Source organism: Myotis myotis, unplaced genomic scaffold (genome assembly GCF_014108235.1).
Source record: "Myotis myotis isolate mMyoMyo1 unplaced genomic scaffold, mMyoMyo1.p scaffold_m19_p_9, whole genome shotgun sequence".
In the NCBI taxonomy this organism is placed as follows: Eukaryota; Metazoa; Chordata; class Mammalia; order Chiroptera; family Vespertilionidae; genus Myotis; species Myotis myotis.
Window position 1 is genome coordinate 64,828,292 of NW_023416401.1, and position 16,792 is coordinate 64,845,083.

The 16,792-nt window shown below is 38.8% G+C and overlaps 1 pseudogene; it reads left to right on the forward strand.

The window, feature by feature from the left end:
• The first annotated feature begins 1,583 nt into the window (after positions 1-1,583).
• LOC118662464 lies at positions 1,584-2,844 on the forward strand (annotated as a pseudogene).
• The last annotated feature ends 13,948 nt before the right edge of the window (positions 2,845-16,792 follow it).

Here is a 16,792-nt window from a genome sequence, read left to right on the forward strand (position 1 = left end):
CTTTTAAAAATACCACTTAATAAAATGGACTATAGAGGAAATAGAAAGCATCGGTATTCTATAACTAACCCTTGAAAAAACCGAATTAGCAGTTTAAAATTTTCCTTCAAGAATATACTAGACTCTGCCCTACCTGGTTTGTACTCTGTGGATAGAACCTGGGCCTGAAGACCAAAAGGTCCTGGGTTCGATTCTGGTCAAGGGCACGTACCTTGGTTGCAAGTTCCTTCCCTGGTTGGGGCATGTGCAGAAGGCAACCGATTGATGTGTTTCTCTCACATCGATGTTTCTCTCTTTCTTTCCCTCTCTCTTCCACCCTCTTAAAAAAAAAATCAATGGAAAAATATCCACAGATGAGGATTAACAAAAAAACAACAAACAAACAAACAAAAGAATATACTAGACTCTGATGCTTAAAGTTGAGTTTTAGTAAGCATTCAAGTAATAGATAGTTCCAATCTTATTCCAAACTCTTTCAGACAATAGAAAAATAGGGAACACTTCCAAATTAATTTTATAATGTGAGTATAACTTTGACACCAAAACCAAGCAACGAAGGTTAAAAAGGAACATTATTGACTAATTTCACCCATGAACTTATTTGCAAAATCCTAAACAAAAACTTGTCAAGCCAAGTTCAAGGCAATGTTATGACCAACTTGGTTTTACCCCAAGAATACAAGAAGATTTAACATTAGAAAATCCCTTAACAAATTAAAGGATAAACACCATATGATCATCTCAATAGATGCAAGAAAAGCATTTGGTAAAATTACAAATTTATTCATTATTAAAAGCTGTAAGCAAACTAGACACTTGCCTAACCTGATAAAAAAGCATCTATAAAATGGCAAAACAAGACTGTCATATCTCTTCCCTGGTATTCAATATTGTACTGGAAGTCTTAGCCAAATTAACTAAAAAAAAATAAATAAATTAGAAGTATAACAACTGGAATGGAAGAAACAAAACATTATTGTTGGGGTCCAACCCCAGCAGGTCCAGGGGTTCCCAAAGGTGTGGATGGAGTCGGCAAAGAAGGAATGACGTGGAGACAGCGTTCAGTTGATCAGCAGCCTAGCCAGGTTCTCGCCAGGTTCTCCAGGCAGGTTCTGTTTCCATGTTCCCTCGCTAGGTTCTCCAGCCAGGTTCTGTCCAGGTTCTCCAGCCAGGTTCAGTCACCAGGTTCTAGTCAGGTTCTCTTGCCAGTTTCTGTAGTCAGGTTCAGTCCAGGATCTTTTGCCATGTTCTCTCGCTAAGTTCTGTCTCTAGGTTCTGAGGCCAGTTTCTGTCCAGGATCTTTTGCCATGTTCTCTCCAGCGAAGTTCTTCTGTCTCTAGAGAACGTTCTGTGTAGGTTCTGTGCCTAGGTTCTGTCTCCTTAGTTCTGTGTTCTAAGCTCTGTATTCTAAGTTCTGTGTCCTAAGTTCTGTCTCTTGCTGTCTTATTACATCTGTATTTATACCAGTTGATTCAATCCTATCAATCTCTATTACAAAGGCTAGGGCGTTTCTTATCTCCATTCATTTCAAAATATTTAAAATTGTCCAGCCCAGGTTGCTGCCCGCAGGAACATGATGCAGGATGCAGGAGGCGGGCGATGTGGAAGATGGACAGCTTTCGGACTTGGATTCCCAAGTGATGGTCCTACCCAGCCACAGGCTGCCGAAAGCTCTAGGTGGGGACAGTGCAGCAGCCTGTGACCAGTATCACATTATATGCCTGTTAAAGGTGTGGATCAAGTGAAGAGAGGGGTTTTTTTTTTTGTTTTTTTTTTTTGATTCAGATGATGATGACTCTCTGGAAAAGCAGGCAACAAAAATGTTTTAACCCCCTTCCCAAACCAGAGCCTTTTCAGTTTGGCCAGAGCAGCCAGAAACCGCCTGTTGCCTGTCGCTGGAGAGAAGATCACAACCCCTGGGTGCTGTGCTGCAGGAGCAAAACCAAGATGCAGTGGCCGCTGAACTTGGCATCCTGGAAATGGAAGGCACTATTGACAAAAGCAGACAATCCGAGACCTACAATTATTTGCTCAGAAATTTAAGTGGGTGTCTCAAGAACATACAAAAGAATTAGACAAAGAGCTAGATGAATATATGTGAGGTGGCAAAAAAAATAAAATAAAAAGGCTCAAAGGAAGAGGAAAATGGATGAGGTCATCTCAAATGGAAATGACCTGGCAAAGACAGACTAGGAGACAGACTAGAAATGAACTCTAAAGGCTGCTGTGAGAGCACAGAGGAGGATTCTCAGGAGACACGGCTGATGAAATTACTTTCAGGTTGCAGGAACCAAAGAAAGATCTGACAGCCTGAGGAGTGAGTATAATTGGGAACCAAAAGGCAACTTCTGATGGAAACTACTGAAGTTGAACAAATGGTGGCCTTTTTATAATGACCGGCAGCAGGAGCACGCCTCTGGCTGGGCCAGATCACAGGCAGCGCGGTTTGCTCCATAGAATGGTTTTGCAGATCCATTTAATTCAGTTTTCCAGGATGGTAGTTGAAGAAGAACAGCAAGTGGAGTTTTCCCGAATCTCCTGAAAAGCTCTCCTGGTACCAGTGAGGAACAAATTAAGAAAGGACATTTTCTACATTGAAAATCGAAAGGAATATGAAAATTGAAAAAAGCTGCTAGGAAGAGGAGAACACAGCCGTTGGGGGAAAAGTTGAAATAAACCGTTAAAAGTCTAAATTTTCAAGAAGATGATGATACATTAAGAGAAACTTCTGCAAGTAATAACAAATGACACCTTGGCCTCTTTTGATGAATCACAGGAAGCACAAAGCTGGATGGAGAGGAGGCCATTGAGGTTGATCATTCTCATGATTTGGACATTTTTTAGTACATTTTGAGGAATAGGCCTTTAAAAAATAATATCGTAATAAACCATTTCTCCTGAATGGCTTCATTTTACTTTGCACTGATAAACATGAAAATCTGGAGAGAAAGACATGTTTTCTTGTTTTAAATAAAATTGAATATGTGGAGAGATTAATGCCATTGATAGAAACATTTAGAATTTTCTCAAGGCTGACAAAACACTTAAAAGTATATAGCAGAGGATTTAATTTCTCAATCTGTTGCATGTGCTAATTGTAACTAGTTGATAATCAAATTTGTGCAGGTCATTATAACATGCTATTCAAAAGTTTGTTTTCTTTTTCTGATTTATCTTTGCAGCGAATTATGACCAGTTCCAAAACATTCCATTAAAAGACCCTAATAGTACACATAAGTAGCTAAACTATTTTTTTACAAATGCATCCAAGTTTAGTTTGCGTTCTCAGAAGTTTTAGGCTATTTGAAGGATAGTGATTAAAATTCAAATACAGTGGGGCCTTGACTTACGAGTGTCCCGACTAACGAGTTTTTCGAGATACGAGCAGTCTCTTGGCCGATTTTTTGCTTTGAGTTGCGAGCTAAAATTCGGGTTACGAGCCAGCTTCAGATACCCCACCGCTAGTTGGCGCAGCGAACGTCACAGTGAACGCCACAACATCAGCCCAGCATCACGTGTCTCACTCGCTCACTTTATGATTTGACATACGAGTAATTTGAGTTACGAGCTCCATCACAGAACGAATTAAACTCATAAGTCAAGGCCCCACTGTAGGTTGATATTGATGGCTCTTTACACTTATTTGTTTGTCCAGGAGTAAATAAATAGCAGAAGCTTTTCCAAGGTGTATTCATTCATAATATTAAAAAATAAAAATAAATAAAATAAAATAGCCTATGTTGTAAAAGTATCTTTATTTTTAAAATTTTTATTATTGAGAGTATTATAGATGTCCTCCTGTGTCCCTTTTTCCCCCGACTGCCCAGTTCCCACCCGGCCTCAGACCTCACCACCCCTTATATGCATATGAGTTCTTTGGTTAACCTCCTCCTCCACCCCTTCCCTCTGAGATTCATCAATCTGTTCCACATTTCCATGCCTCTGGTTCTGTTTTATTCATCAGCTTATTTTGTTCATTACATTTCTTATTTATTTATTTTGATTTTTAGATTCAATTGTTGATAGATATGCATTTATTGCCATTTTATTGTTCATATTTTTAATCTTTTTTTCTTCTTCCTCTTCTTAAAGAATACCCTTCAACATTTCATGTAATAGTGGCAAAAAAGTACAAGTATCTTTAGATAACAGATTATTAGAAATAAGAAGAGTATTTAGAAAGGTTCTGAATATATATAGTTAAAATACTAATGATGCCAATTATGAAAGCAACAACATCTAGGAATAGATCTAACAAATGATGTGCAAAAGCATGGAGAAAGTATAAAACTTATTGAAAGATATTATCATATTAACCTAAATAAATGGACATTATGTCATGTTTATGGATAGAAAGACTTAATGCCATAAAGACAAAAATTCTCCACAAATTAGTCTATAAATTCAATGCAATTTTAATTCATAGAATTTGGTGATTCTAAAATTTTTATGCAATAACAAAGGGCAAAACACAGCCTATATTTTCCTGAAGAAAAAGGTAGGGAGAGTTGCGATACTAGGTGTCAAGATTTATTCCAGTACTATAGTAATTAAGGCAGGCTGATGTTGGTTTGGGGAAAGTGATGTCAACCAAAAGCTCAGAATGGAGAACTGAGAAGCAGACTCACAGTAATATGGAATCCCATTCACGCCCACAGTGCCCATTGGAAACCAGTGGGGAAAGTTTGAATTCCTAAATATGGAAAAGTTTTTCCATGTGGAAAATATAAAATTGGATTTCTACCCCATACCATACACAAAAATCAGTTCCAAGTAGAATAAAACCATAGTTGTGAAAAGTAAACTATACAGCTTTTATAAACAATATAGGAAAAAATTTATGATTTTTTAATAAAAAAATTTAATAAAAAAATTTACTCTGGGAGTAGATAAGAATTCCTTAAATTAAAAAAATCACAAAAACACAAACACTAATTGAAATGATAAATGAATTCATCTATATTAAAACCAAAAGTTTTTTTCCATTAAAAAACACTGTAGAACAAAAAAAAAAACAAACCCAAAAGATAAGATATTTGTAACTCATATAGGCTGCAAAGGATTAGTATCAAGAATGTACAAAGCATTTCTACAGTAAAATAAGAAAAGGTGGGCAGGGTAGGGGGGAGAACAATAACAGACATTTCACAGAAAAGGAAATGTAAATGATTCGTAAACTCTAAGTAATATATTTATCAAATATTGAGTTCATGAAAGAGGTAAGAACATAAAGATGGCAGTTTTGATTAATAGACATAGTTCAAAGTTAATATATGGAGAATTTAAAAGTATATTATTTTGATTTATAGAGTTTTGCACCACAAAAACTGCAAGTAAACAAAGTTTTTGCTCTTGGGGAGTGTGAGACTAACTATCAGGGGAAGAACAAGTTTTCTTATACTCTTCTAAAAGCACACACATATGTTACTTAAAAAATTAAAGACTATGTAATAAAAACATTTCATTTTAACAAGCAGCAGAATGCTAAATAATCCAGAGCAAATATGTCCAAATAGGCAGCATCTACATATAAACAATAGAGGCCCAGTGCCGAAATTTGTGCACTTGGGGTTGGGGGGTGTTCCCTAGCCTGGCCTGTGCCCTCTCACAGTGCAGGAGCCCCATGATTGATCTCCCCAAAGAGGTAGGCTCTGCCCACCCATCCAGGGCTCCTCAATGGATTGCCCCAAAAAGGTAGGCGGGAGCTGGGGGTCCTGCCTCTGCACCACATGGAGCCATGGGTCCCCCGGCATCGCCGCATGGAGCTGCCAGGACCTGCCTCCTCCGGGCTGTGTGGAGCCGCGGGGACCCGCTTCTGTGCAGCGCAAGCAGTGTCAAGTCCCTGACCACTGGTGGACACAGCCCCGCCCACCCACGTGCGCCCGCTGCACCTGCAGCCTCCTGGTGATGGATTGTGATGGCGTGAGGGCATCACAGCATGACGGTGTGACAACCACATCGGCTTTTATTAGTATAGATATTGAGAACACTACCAAGGGACATGAAAGAAGCATTTAATAAATGAAGGGCTGTGTAATGTGGGAATAAGAGGATAGTGTTGTAAGGATGCCAGTTCTCCCCCAAACAACCTATGCATTTAACATCTCTCCAATCAAAAATATTTTCTTTAGGCCTCAATAAAATGATCTAAAAGTCTGTTAGAAAAATATCAGAAAAGAATAGCCAAGAAACAATAAGAGTTGAAATTTTATTTTTCCTAAAAATTAAGATAACCTAAAAATTCAGTAATTTAAGTACTTTACTCCTGGTGGAATGATAGACAGAGAGATCACGGTAGCAAAATAACATGATCAACTGAGTTCATCAAAGAGTATAAAAGGTAACATCCACAGTTGTGGGGGAAAGCACATAGTTTTGGGGCCTGGGTTTACTTGGAACTAATGTGAAAGTCTTAAAACAGGCAACATATTATTAAGTGAAAAGAAAGTTATAAAACAATTTGTGAAGTAAATTCTATTTTTGTAAGAATAAACTAAAGTTACACTTGAACACACAAACACACAGATACTAAGGATAAAAGCAAATATAACACTGGTTATATCTGGTGGTTGGCCATATGCAGTTTTTATTTTCTACTTTTATCACTATTTTCTAATTTTTTTAGAAGAAACTCAATTTTTAAAACTCGGTTAATTATTTTAGGAAGTATAAAGTAGACCGAAACATTTCTATCACATATATTAAAAATATTTTTTAAACAATGCCAGATCTCTGGAATTCTACCACCCATATTTCTTTTCCATTGTATGACAAAAATATTAAACGTGAAATTGTAGTTCTCAAATTAATTGAACTATTCTCCTAAAAATACTTGCACTGCATTATTTTAAAGTTAACAATAAAAACATTGATGAATTTCCAGGCAAAACAATAATACACTATGCTTTATGATATAGAAGTGAATTGGTTTAAAACAGCTCACTCCCCAACCACATCAGACCAACCAGTGCTACTGCCAACCTCTGGCTACAGTGCTACTACCAACCTCTGGCTACATGCATATTTTCTTCCCAACACTTTTTCTAAATTGCCCCATGATTTTACAGAGTCATTCTTTCGAGCTGAAAATTTCCATGCTTGGTTCTCTCCCAAAGGTGATTTCATTTGGGAAAGATTGAAAAAATGTCCAAAGTGTCCAGTCATTTTTGCAGTTATATAAGGACGAAGAAAAACACTCTATATGAAACACAATTTAAAAGGTTTTTTGACTTCCCAAATAGTCATTCTAAGTGGCTTGTTTTAAGAGGTTTAATATTTGCATCTCATCAGTCCCCAAATTGTGGTTTTTATCTTTAAAAATAGTCTGCTGCTGATGTCAGTGCTCTACTTTTTTTTTCTTTTTCTTCCTTTCCTCAGTTTTTAAAAAAGAGAGAATAGAATGAATGGGCATTGTGCAGGCCTGGAGTTAAAGCCTGGGTCTGAGTTGGAGTACTAAAACTTCTCCTGCCTGACCTTGGCCATGCCTTTTTGTCTGGTGTGTCTGTTGATAGCCCGGCCAGCCCTGGTGAGCATCACAGGAGGTGCGTACAGGAAAGCTGGCTGGAGCTGACCAAGCTCTGTGAAATGCAAGCAAGTCACACTGACAGACGATCTCAAAGGTGTTTGGGTCTCTGTATGACTGCTGGCTTGCACTGAAAAGTCTATGCTAGCAGCATTTGCTGCACATAATGAAAAACAGCAAGTAAAATGAACTCCTGGGCAGTATTGCACAGTGAGCATTACATTTGAGGCTGCTCTTAATGTGGGGCTTTCGTTTGTTTTTTTAACCAAAGCTTATTCATACTGACTAACAGCCACAGAGCTATTGTATACTCACATGGGTTTTGCGCTGTACAATTTTAAGGGGTGTCTTTCACAGACCCCTTAGCCAATCTATTCCTCCCAATTCTACTTGCCAGTGGAGAGGAGAACTCCACGAAGCATTAGAGAGGAAGGAAAAATTCACAGTTGCTATTTATGCTTATATCATATTTTACATTATAAAACTACTAGTGGCCCGGTGCACGAGTTTCATGAACTCAGGAGGGGGAGGGGGGTGTCCCTCAGCCCAGCCTGCGCCCTCTCGCAGTCCGGGACCCCTTGGGGGATGTCCACCTGCCGGCAGTCAGACATCCCTCTCACAGTCCGGGGCTCTTGCAGTCTGGGACCCCCTTCGCTCCTTACCGCCTGCCTCTCCCGCCACCGCTGCTGCACTCGCCAGACATGAGTCCAGCTTCTGGCTAAGCAGCGCTCCTCCTGTGGGTGTGCACTGACCACCAGGGGGCAGCACCTGCATTGAGCGTCTGCCCCCTGGTGGTCAGTGCGTGTCATAGTGACCAGTAGTTCCGACGTTTGGTCAATTTTCATATTAATTAGGGTTTTATTATATAGGAAGGATGTTTTAGGCACTTAAAAATAATCCAGTAATTTTATTACACATACCTTGAGATTTTGTTAGAAGATACTCAAATAATACAAGTTCAGGGGAAACACATCTAACACAGTGACACTGAGCAAGAAAATTCAAAGGAAATTACACAGACATCTATCTGTTTTTATCAATGAAAAAAAATGGATGATTTTATATGAGTCCAAATGCATATTTATCCTAAGCTCTGACTATGGAAAATAGTTGGCCAAAGCATTATTGATGAAAATATGCATCACTATCTACTGTTGGGTTAACCAAGCAACCACAAAAAAGGATAGATAATTAAATAAAACCAAGGAAATATATGACTATAAAGCAAGAAATCTCTTAATAGGAAACTGCAACCAACTCAAGACAATAATAATAATCAAATATTTATAAAATGCCTCTGGGTGCCAGGCACTAATCTTAACATTTTGTACATATTAACTCATCACAAAACTCTGAAGTAGGTATTATTTTCTCTATTGTACAAACAAGAGACTTTGAGATCAAACAATAGCATTGACGACTTTAATTAATGGCTGCCCTGTACTCCTGGCTTTTGCCCTGTAACTTTTAGTCTCCACCCATTTGGAATACTGGGCTAGTCCTGTGACTTGCTTGGCCAATAGAATAGAGAGGACGTGAGAACAAGCCTGGCTAGTCTCCTGGAGGAAGAAGGAGGTGAAGAAGGGTTGAGGCATCCCAGCCAAGGGGCAGCCCAGCTGACTCTAAAGCAGAGCCACCTAGCTCTTAATCACTCCCAGTACTGACGCTGCACAGACAGCCAAGAGTGCTTCTCAGCACACAAGGGCAGAACCCCGCAATTACCAATGTGTGAGCCATATTTCAGAGGAGAACCCCAAATTTAAACCCTCAGAACACTCTCATAACACACCAAATTACTGGGAGGTTGGTTACTGGCAATTAGCCCTTATTGACACAAAATATTCAAAATTGCACATCAGTTTGCTTTTAATAACTGAAGAAGTGACTACCTTTCAGGATGTTGGAGCTCACCAGCCAAAGGCCACCAGGGACATTCCTGTGGTCAAACAGAGGGAGGGTTATTCAGCCGTTATACAAGGGAGAGAGCACACAGTGGGGTCCCTGGGACGTCTTGTTAAGAGGCCTTTATTGTGGTTTTAGGATTTGTACTGAGTGATTCTTGGGAAGGTCGAAGGAAGTTGGGAGCCACGTTTGGATTGGGCATGTCAGGAAGAGGAGAGCAGTCCTGGAGCCAGTCCCGTCAGAACGTGCAGGCAATCTGATGCCTGGGTGTGCTGGTAATTTCTATTTAGTAGGTGTGAGAACTGGAACAGTGGTAGAGAGCTGTCATTGGTAAAGACACAGCAATGATCCTAGCAGCGAGACAAAGAGAGAGAAAAAATATTTCTTTCTGTGATTGTGGTATAGCCTTGTCTCTGTCTTATTTCAGGCATGGTCTCAGAGTGGCCTTGTCTGACTTTTGTTTATGTTCTCTGAATGTTGTTTATGTTCGTTTGGGAACACTTTGCTTCAGCCTTGCTGTTAGCTGCTAGCTGCCAGCTGTTGGGGCCATTTTTTACTTTCTGGGGAATCACTTTGAGTCCATTGGTAGGAGCCCTTCTGACAGAATGAGGAAGTGCCCTGAGAGCAGTGCATTCTGAGGCATGTAAATTGCTTGTAGACATCGCCTCAGATGTCCAGAGACCAGATGATGGAAGGAGGAGGGTGAGAAGCTGTCGGGGAGGGAGGCATGGGGTGGTGGAGGGAGGAAGGCTACTAAAAACGGAGAATTTGACCAGGAGCCTACATATCAATCTTTCCCCAGCCGTGATTCTGAGAAAGGACTGAACCAGCAAATAAATAAATAGTTAAAGAAACATGCAGACTGCCTGTGGATAAAGATGGAATCAAGCAGTCAGGAAAACGGGAAAGAAAGGCCTATGGGAAAAAAATAGAGCAGAACTGAGTAAAGGGAGCAGCATACCCAGTAGAAGCAGAGGACAAGCCTAGTTCTGAAAATGATCACTGGCCGTATTCTGAAGAAAATGCCGGAAACTATGTGGTGTTCTCTAAGCTGCATAAAGACAGGGCTTCTGAGTATTGGAATAAAAATAATGAAGAGTTTATAGGCAATTATGCAAAGACACCTGGATGAGATAGTGGAAATGTTTAAGATTGAGAAGGATTTAAATCCTTCAAACAAGTCTACAAATGCTGAACTTAAAATTATGTTTGAAAGTAGTAAAAGCTTACTTAATGAGACACATGAATAAGGGATACAATGTGCAAATCTAAGAAAACAGAAAAGAGACAATGAGGTGAAAATAACAAAAGAGGAAAAAATAGAAACAAAGGATGGTGAACGGAAATGCCAAGCAAGGGAAATCCTAAAGGGAAGGCCAAACCAAATAGAGCTAAAGTCGATTGTTCACCTTCCTCAGTTGTCATTTCCCCCGTTGCATTCTTTCTGAAATTAAGATGCATCTTATATTTTATAATTTGCCTGCCATTCCACACCCCTCCAAACTAGTCAGTGATACACCTTTTCAATTGACATCATCTTAGAATCAAGGAAATATGTTAATGGGAAAAAATTTCTTCAACTAAGACAGATCCAAGTATTGAAGATTGAAAGAGCTCACTTGAGTTCTAAGGAATATGAATGGAAAATACCCCAAATCAAAGACTTATTGGCAAACACCTTTAACTCTTAGAGAAAAAAAATTCTGTAAGCTTCCAGGCCTACATATCAGATTACTCACAAAAAAGCAAATGCCAGGCTACCTTACAACTGAGTATTGGAATAAAAATAACACCAAAGGTTAGAAGTTCACAGAGGTTGAAAGTTGTGGCCCAGGAATTTTTTTACTCAGCTAAGTTGTTCATATTTAATAGCTGTGAAAAGACATTACTGGGACATGAAAGGTATATCACTCAGGGTTTATTTTAAGGAATTGGTCCATGAGGACCAATGGGGCCTGGAAAGTCTGAAATCTGTAGGGCAGCTGGCAAGCTGGATACTCAGGTAGGATTTCTGTGGTCTTGAGGCAGAATTCCTTCTCCTTGGAGAAACCTCATTTTTTGTTCTTAAGACCTTCAACTGATTGGATGAGGCCCACCCATATGATGGAGAGTGATCTGCTTTACTTAACATCTGCTGATTGTAAATATTAATCACATTTAAAAATACCTTCACAGCAATCTAGGCTACTATTTGATCAAACAACTTGGCATCATAACTTAGTCAACTTGACACATAACATCAACTGCCACACAAAGATTCACAATATATATCAGCCTTCTTTTCTCCTTTTTTAAAATATATTTATTTTATTGATTTTAGAGAGGAAGGGAGAGGGAAAGAACAATAGAAACATCAATGATGAGAATCATTGATTGGCTGCCTCCTGCATACCCCCTATTGGGGATGAGCCTGCAACCCGGGCATGTGCCCTTGACTGGAATTGAACCCGGGACCCTTCAGTCTGCAAGCCAACCCTCTATCCACTGAGCTAAACCAGCTAGGGCTGTCAGCCTTCTTTAAAACAAATGTCTTAAAGATATTTTCTAGGTGCAAAACATAAAATTGAGAAAACCATAATAAAAAGAATATTGATGACACAAAAATCATTAAAAGTAAGAACCTGAAAACTGTTCATCTCTTTTTAAAATTGAATAAAAATACAAAAATATTCTTGAAATGAAGGTGCTCTAATTTTAAAAAATAATCTAGTAACTATAATTTACATACAAAATCCCAGATTGCATTAACAAAGAGAAGGAAGAAAAATAAAATGAAGGTCTTGTCTAAGATTGAGAAAATAAAATGGTACCAATTGATATTGGGAAATTTGTTGGGAAAACATGATTTCAATAATTATTTCAAAATATTAAATTAATAGCGATCACTGATTCATATCTGATACGAATGAACTCACGGTTCTCAACCCTTAGCTGCACGTTAGAATCACCTGGAAAGCTTGTACACATCCTGATCCAAGACCAGTTACATCAGAATCCCTTGGGTTGGGGCCCAGTCACTAGTAGTGTTTAAAGAGTCTCAGGTGATTCCAAAGTTGTTCAGCTAAGTTTGAGAGTCCCCAGCCTTGGCCTTTGTCCTTTTTCATGTTTCTTTAGGAGATGCATTTTACTTTAGCATAAAATTTCATTTACTTGCTCTTCTACCTTTCCACTTAGTCACCTTTTCAGTTATCCCTCGTTATTTGATTACAATCTACAACTTGCTGCTACTCAAAGTGTCATCCAAGGGCCAGAGATCTCAACATCTGCTCGGAGTTTGTTGAGAATGTACCTGTCCCATGGGCCTGCCTTCCTAAGTGGACTTCTTGCCTCCTACTCTTTCTTTCTTCAAATGTCTTACAGAATGCTCTTTCCAAAACACAACTCTGATAATGTCGTAAGTCCACCAATAAACAATCAGAAACTCCATGTGTCCTAAAATCAAAGGCCCTGAAAATGGAATTCAGGGTTCTTGAAGGATTGTCCTCTTTACCTTGTCTCACACTTTTTTCTTTGCCTCATTTCCTGACTTCCTAATTCCAAGTACATCAGGCCATTAGCAATTCACCAAATGGGATAGGCCCTTCCACACTTCAGTTCTTGGGCTAATGTTTTCTTCAGCGATGAATGCCTCTTGCCCCATTTTCTCACTAATTCTTAATCTTTCAATTCGGGTGCCACCTCTGCTGTGAAGTCTGCCCTGATCTTCCAGTCAAAAGGAATTTCTTTCCTTTCTTATAGCAATGGTCTCATTCAGTCTTATGTGCTAACTTGTCTGCTTTTCCTTCTAGTTTGTTAATTCTTGAAGGGGAAGAACTATGCCCTTTCGCCCCTGATCCTCCAGTGAGTGATTGTGGGTCACATTCCAGATGCCTGCACATGAATTCTTTCAGCAGGGTCAAGCCACTCCACATTCCATGGGCACTTCAGAGGGCAGGGCCAGCTCACACTTTATTTTAACAGTATTTATTGCAAAGTGCCTCTAACTTTGGCTTGTTAAGCAACTCCTTGATATTTTATGGACGTTCCATGCCCTCTTGTTATTTTCATCTTGTATTTCACGCTGGTGGTATTGTTTGCCCTGTCCTGTCACTTTCTTCATTTCACTCACGTTGACGCTTTCTTTCTGGGGGCTTTTAGTTAAAATCCACCTTGGATTTAAGGAACAAATCAACTCTTTTAAGGATGATGACTCAACTTCTTTTAAATCTGGGGACAATATCAGAGAAGTTCAAATAAATGTCTGAAGAATTGCCCAGGAACTTTGCCTGGGAAGGGAGTGTGGAATTTCAGTGTCCACTGATAAAAACATCCATACCTCTTGGTAGCTTCCAAAGAGAATAAGGCTGCCTGCCTGCCCGCAGGAGCACTGGGAAGACCATTAAGGGGCTTAGCAGCAGAGCAAGGTTGTCACTACTCAGGTATCATACTAATCAAACAATCACAGGTTCCTGCAAAAGCCTCTGACAAGCTAGCACACAGCCCAAGCCGTCCAACAGTGACTGTAAGGTGCCTGGTGCTTGGACTAAACACACCGACAGCTGCCTGACAGACACAGCTGGCTCTAGAGATGAAAAAGCCCTAGATGAAAGCCATCTAAGAGGACAACATTTGTGCTCCCTTCGATAGCTCAGCTGGTAGAGCGGAGGACTAAGAGGACAACATCTTTTCCCGATGTTTTTGCCTTTCTGAATACCCTGATCCAAATAATCTCTACACATCATGCTCTGACCCCCTTACAGACAGCTTGTTTACGACTGTAGTATAGCAATTTTATTTTATTTGTTCAGAGCCCACAGGCCAGGTTCCAAAGCACTAGAAGCCAGATTCTATGCTTGTCCTCTTGATCAAGCCCCTCCTCGTGCTCCATTAAACTGAGAGAATAAATCAAGAACGAGGAAGAGATGATATCCAAGAAACAGAGGCAAATGGAATTTCAAAATGATAGTAATGAGAAGTCTCAGTATTACAGCTGCTCATCAGGCCTAATGTGTTACCAGCTCAAAGAAAAGGAGAATGAAGGTTCCAAGAGGGCATGTCTCTGTTAGGTCCAAAGGAGGAATGCACGAGGCCAGAGTGGTGAGGGATCACGAATTTATTCCATCATCCGCACACCAGGTGGCTGAGCCTGCATGGCTCCAGCCCCTAGTGACGGGAGTCAGGGACTTTTAAAGGACTTTTCACAGGCTTTTTCTGGGCGGAGAATTCTCTGTGCAGGTCCTGAGGGGAGAGATAATGGAATGTGGTCTCAGCAAGTAAAGTGTGGTCTCAGCAAAAGGGAATGTCCATAGAGAAATGGCCTGAAAAGTCAGTTTCCAGGGGAAGGGTATTGATTCAGTTGTTTGATCAGACCTAACAGTCTCCAAGAAAAAAAAAATAGTAACTACAGGTTACTTGGTGTGATTGGTCTTTTGGAAAACCATTTTGAGAAGCTATTGGAAGATGTGGGGAGAGTTAGCAAAAGGTAAAAAGAAGCCTAAGCAAATTAAAAGCAAGGCAATTACTAATTTCAGGGGAAAAAAAGTAAGAAAAGAAATGTTGTAGTAAGTGCAATGCTCAGTTGTGATTAATATTTGTATAAGCATGACAATGTGAACACAAAATAATATTAAACCCCAAATAGTGATAATAGAGTAAGAGAAACACACAGACAATAGAAGATTTCAATTTAACGTTCTTGGTACAATACAGAGCAAGTGGAGAAAAATTAACTACGGGTATAAAAATATAAATAAAATAACCAATAAGGTAGATATAGATGAAATTCTGTATCCTAATAAAAGTCAGTACATCTTGACAAGTACACATAATCATTCATGATAACTGACCTCATTGTATAAGAAAAACATAATAAATAGCAAGAAGCAAAATAATACAGGTAGCATTTTCTAATCACATTGCAATAAAACTAGAAATCAATACCATCAGAAAAAGCCTGAAAAAAAGCACTTATTTTAAACTCTTGCTATTCAAATAGTAGTCTGTACACAATATTAGAAATGCTGAATCTCAGATGCACCTGATCTGCTAAGACGGAGTCTGCATTTTACAAAATACCCAGGGGATTTGCAAGTGTATTCATGCTTCTTTATTGCTATGGACTGAATGTTTGTGGTCTCTCAAAATTCATGTTAAAATCTAATCCCCAATGTGATGTTTTTTGAAAGTGGGGCCTTGGAGAGGTAATTAGGTCATGAAGGTGGACCCCTCATGAATGGGATTAGTGCCTTAAAAGAAGGAGCCAGAGAGCTAGCTCACCCTCTTTCTGCAGTGTAAGGACACAAGAAGTCAGCCATCTGCAAACCCTTCCATACTGGCACCCTGGCCTCAGATTTCCATACTCCAGAACTGTGAGAAATACAGTTCTGTTGTTGATAAGCCACTCAGTTTATGATATTTTGTTATAGCAGCTTGAGCTAAGACACTCATTATTTCTAGAAAATAATGATAATTAAAATAAACACTAGAACTATGGGTCAAAAACAGGGCAGAACAGAAAAAAAGTTAGCCTTAAATATTTATATTAAGAAAAGTAAAACAAAAAAAATCGATGCATTGAATATCCAACTCAAAAAATCAGGGGAAAACACAAAATAAAGTAAAAGAAAACTTAATGATGGTAAAGCAGAAATTATCAAGTTAGAAAAACAGTAGAATTAACTAAAGTCTGTTTCTCTTAAAAGAAAAAACTCAGTAAAATAGACTGACAAGTAGAGAATTTAATCAAGCAAAAAGGGAGGAAACACAAACACAAAGTAAGAAAGGACAAAAAAATAAGCTCATCAACTGAGTACATTTTTTCAAAACCAGACTATCTGCACGATTCTATGCAAGTGGATTTAAATATGCAAATAAAATTGTAAAACCTGAATAAAATAAGTAATTTTTGTGGAAAAGATAATTCACTAAAACCCATCTCAAGAAACACAAAGACCATAAGAACCAAAAACATACAGATCCATTTTTGTTAAAGAAATAGAGGGAAAAATTGAAGAATAAGCCTCCATCAACTCATAGAACATACAAACCAGCCTAGATAGTTTCATATAAGTATTCTACCCACCCTACAAGGCTCCACCATTATAATGCTGTTTGAACCTATCCAGGACATTAGAGAAGAAGAAATTCCAAATTATTTTTATAAAATGAATATAACATTGGTACCAAAACCTAGAATAAATTGTACAAGAAAAGAAAAATTAATCTCACTTGTAAATATACATATTAAAGTTTAAATATGACAACAGCAATTAGAACCAAGCAGTTCAACAAGAGGATAGTAGCATAAATCAAGAAGGATTCATTCCAGAAATGCAAGGATGGTTTAATTTTTTTATAGATTAATAGATTTTAGAATAAAAATTTTTTTAA